Raw genomic sequence first — 4,803 nt, 5'->3', positions numbered from 1 at the left:
AGGACGAGGAGAAGAAGAAGAAGAAGAGGGATGAAGAGGAGGTGGTTAAGAGGAAGATTATAAAAGGGAAAAGGACGTGTAGAAGAAGAGGAGGAATATAATGAAGGAATGGTAGAAGAAGAGGAGGGGAAGAGAAAAAGATGAGCAAGCAATTGATGAAGAAGGAAGAGGAGAAAAATTAGTAATAGTAGTAGTAGAGGAAGAAGAAGACAGGAAGAAGATGAAGGAGGCGGAGAAGATGGAGTAGAGAGAAAAAGGAAGAGGAGGTGGGGGAGGAGAAGAATAGGGAAAAAAGACGTTTGGGAAAAGGTATAGAGAGGGGAAAGTGGTACAGGGTGAAACACCTTAATGATGATGAAGAAGAAAATGAAGAGAAGAAAAGAAACTGGATGATGGTCTTTCGCTTTGTTTCGTTTAATCTTTATTCTAGTTTAACCTTTATTCTCTCTTGTTCACTAAAAAAAGCCGTCCACAAACAAATACGGCAACAATCTACTCATATGTAGATACAAACGAAATAGGATGCTGTAACCTTCATGCCTTTCCTTCTGAAAAACATCACCAAAAATAACAATATTAACTACTCTCCTAATTATTAGACAATAACATTCATTTTTTTTTTCGCTTGTATTAAGTTCTGGGTATGTCTTTAGACTACATACGGGGGTGAACCCTGGTTCAGGGGCTTCAGGATTTTGTGGGGTGCAGAACCGACTCTTAGCCACTCTAGGTCTACTCTGATCTGGGTTTAGTAGCCCTTATCAGGATCCCCGCTATGGCTTAAATAACATGCAAAATAGAGGTCAGCTGTGAATACGGAAAAAAAAAAAAAGAAGCAGCCCGGACAAAATCAGTGGTGACCTCTCAGCAAGGTCTAGCACCCGGTAACCACTCGAACCAGGGTCACATTTAAACCGTAGGATACAGCATGGTGGATACAAACTCTTTCACCAGATGGACCTTTTGAGTCAATGGCGATTATCACATGATGCCGAGCGGATGAGCAGACAACAAACTGTCAACTAGTCCGGGTGGCGAACTAACTCTATCATCTGTAGCCGTGGGGTGCACAGGCGACACCACGAGCTATCGAACAACTAATGCCATCGCCCGACCGGATGATGATGATGATGATGATGATGACGACGACGACGACGATGACGATGGTGATGATGACGACGCTGATGATGGTAATGATGATGATGATGATGATGATGATGATGATGACAATAATGACCATTATGATGACGATGACGATGATGATGATGATGATGATTAAGAACGGAACGAAAGACGTTCAATCAAGATGACCATGAAATGGTACTCCGTCGATTACGACGACGAGGGTTCCAGTTGATCCGATCAACGGAACAGCCTGCACGTGAAATTAAGTTGCAAGTGACTGAGCGCTCCACAGACACATGTAGCCTTAATGTGATTCTCAGGGAGATTCAGCGTGACACAGAGTGTGACAAGGCTAGCTCTTTGAAATACAGGAACTATTCATTTTTGCCAGCTGAGTGGACTGGAACGACGTGAAATAATGTGTCTTGCTGAAGGACTCAACGCGCCGCCAGGAATCGTACTCACGATCTTAAGATTGTGAGACAAGTCATAACACTGATGCAATTTGTACGCAAAACATCTTATCTCGATTTACAACGAAACATATACGATAGCGGTTCGGTAAAGAACGATGCTCTATATAGTCTACGTACGTACGTACGTAGGTACGTATGTATGTATGTATGTATGTATGTATGTATGTATGTATGTATGTATGTATGCATGCATGCATGTATGTATGTATCTATGCATAAGAAAACAAAAAATAAATCTGAAGAAAAAAATGGCGGAAGAAAGAAAACAATGACAAAACAGCGAAAAATACGCATAAAATACTCGGTAAAAAAATATATATAAAGCGTTCTTATTATCAGAACATAATCATAGACGAATTGTTATATCTTCGGAGAGAGAAACCTGTAATTTGGTCTATATTCTTCTCCGGAATATTGCTACTCTGAAGATATTTTTCCCGGAAACATAATCTTTCTGATGCTGTTACTAATTGCAATGTTTGGTGTGAAGAAAGCTAAAAAAAAACCTATAAAAAGAGAAAAACGGAAAATATATGTATATATGTGTGTGTGTGCGTGTGCATGTATGTATATACATATACATGTATACATATATATACATATACATATACATATACGTATATATATACATATATATACATATATATATACATATATATAGATATATATATATAAATATATCCCTCTCTCTCTCTCTCTCTCTCTCTCTCTCTTTATATATATATATATATATATATATATATATATATATATATATATATATATATATATATATATATATATATATACATATATGTGTGTGTGTGTGTAAATTTATCTACGTATACATGCATACACATACGTATACACACACATAAACCTAAAAGTATATAAAAATAGATTTCATATAATCGGACCTGAAATATTTGTGTGTGTACGTATGTATGTGTGTATGTATGCATGTATGTATGTATGTAGGTAGGTAGGTACATGTAGGCAAATGTGTGAATATGTTACTTATTTATCCTGTATGTAATTGTGTGTCTGTTGTGTATGTGTCTGTATTATGTGTGCAAGTGCATTTATGTTCTGTGCGAATATGTTACCTTGTGTCGTACGCGTGCGCATGCGTGTGTGTGTGTGTATATATATATATTTCGTATATATTTTCTGCGAATGTGTGTGTGTGTTCCCTGAGTTTGTTTTTGTGTCCTGTTTTGAACAGTTGTCTGTAGAGAAATGGGAAACTACAGCAATATATTGCCATCGTTGAAAATTAAACATGGTTTATGGTGAAAGAGTAAATACGAATTATGATGAAAGATTAAATATGAATTATGATGAAAGATTAAATTCGAATTATAATGAAAGATTAAATTCGAATTATGATGGAAGATTAAGTATGAATTATGGTGAAATATTAAATATGTTACATGATGAAAGCTTAAATAAGAAGTATGAAGAAAGATTTAAGAATTGAGATGAAAGATTAAATAGGGATTAAGACGAAAGATTAAATGTGAATTATGACGAAAGATTAAGTACGAAGTATGAAGAAAGATTTAATAAGAATTGTGTCGAAAGATTAAATAAGAAGGATGAAGATGGATTAAATATGCATTATATGAATGACTAAGTATGAATTGTGATAAAAGATTAATGGTGAATGACGACAAACATGATCCAGTAAATCTCTAACAAACAGGTAATAAAAATGTTTGCACTTGCACGTGAACACTCACACGTACACATATACACACACACGCACATACATATACACGCACATACACACACACACACACACACACACACATAGAGGGACGGTTAATTCCACACGGGCTGAAAGAGTACTGGAGTCAGAGAAATGTAAGATTTTTTGGGACTTTCCCATTCAAACGGACAAGTTAGAAAATAACAGACCGGACATAACAAGTATAGATAGGGAAAAGCGACCCATGATGCCTGTTTGATTCAGGGATCGAAAAGAAAGAGGGCCGCACCCCAAATACAATCCCTTAAAATTTGAAAGAGGAAGAATTTGGAGTATGAGAACAGTAAAGGTCATGCCTATAATAATTGGTGCGTTAGGAACAGTAAGCAAAGCTATAGACAAATGGTTGAAGTAGATTGGAATAGAATACCTGGTAGAGCTCCTACAAAAAGTTTGTCTCTTAGCAACAGCAAATATTATCAGGAGAGTTCTAAGCACTTGAAAGACTGCTGCAAATCAGTAATAATAATAATAATAATAATAATAATAATAATAATAATAATAATAATGATGATGATGATGATAATAACAAGAGGGGACTAGTCGATATATCTATCCTTACGTTCCGAGGTCAAATGCCTCTGAGGTCGACTTTACCTTTCATCTCTTTTGGTGTCGATCAAGCCGCTATGCGTTTTGCCCGGCGCAGTAATATGATGATGATGATGATAATAATGGTTTCAAAATTTGTCACAGGGCCCGCGATTTCGGGAAAGGGGTCAAATCAATTACATCGACCCCCAGTTTTCAATTGCTACTTATTCTATCGAGTCAGAAAGGACGAAAGGTAAAGTCGACTTCGGAGGAATTTGAACTCAGAATGCGGAAGAAATGTCGCTAAACATTTTGCCCGGCGCAGTAATACGATGATAATAATAACGATAATAATAATAATAATAATAATAATAATAATAATAATAATAATAATAATAATAATAATAATAATAATAATAATAATAATAATATATTTTGTAAGATACTATGATGAATCGACTGTAAGAGTTCAAAGTTATTTTTTTTTCAGTGACCATTGTCGTCACTTCTCAGATGACAAACAAGATGGTGGTGATTGCTATAAATCTTTATTGAATAAACGGTAAAGAAGAATAAGTGTGTTTTATGAGAGAAGATAAAAACTACAAACAGATAAAAATTATAACGATAAAAAACAAGAATGAAAACGATGAATAAAATCCTCGTTATCGTTTCCTTCTTTTAGTGTGAAGTATTTTTATGGATCTTCTTATATACATGCATACGCACTAACATACATACATACATACATGCATACATGCATACATACATATATACATACATGCCTACATACATATAACTGTTAGCCATTTCGTTTTCACTCTTTGTATCAGTTGTCCATATGCATTGATGTATTTATAAATGTGTGTATATATATATATATATATATATATATATATATATATATATATATATATA

General features: G+C 34.8%; 1 long non-coding RNA gene across 1 annotated transcript in view; it reads right to left on the bottom strand.

Annotated features, from left to right (window-relative positions):
• Positions 1 to 1,909: 1,909 nt before the first annotated feature.
• The window catches only part of LOC128250550 (uncharacterized), a 49,404-nt gene continuing 46,510 nt past the window's right edge, over positions 1,910 to 4,803 (bottom strand). Inside the window, exon 2 of the long non-coding RNA XR_008266582.1 lies at positions 1,910 to 2,107. This is a non-coding gene — a long non-coding RNA (uncharacterized LOC128250550). The remainder of the gene's footprint in view (positions 2,108 to 4,803) is intronic.

The sequence above is a fragment of the Octopus bimaculoides genome, chromosome 22 (assembly GCF_001194135.2).
Source record: "Octopus bimaculoides isolate UCB-OBI-ISO-001 chromosome 22, ASM119413v2, whole genome shotgun sequence".
In the NCBI taxonomy this organism is placed as follows: Eukaryota; Metazoa; Mollusca; class Cephalopoda; order Octopoda; family Octopodidae; genus Octopus; species Octopus bimaculoides.
The sequence above is the reverse complement of the archived record's forward strand: the minus strand, read 5'-3'. Positions and strand labels throughout refer to the sequence as shown.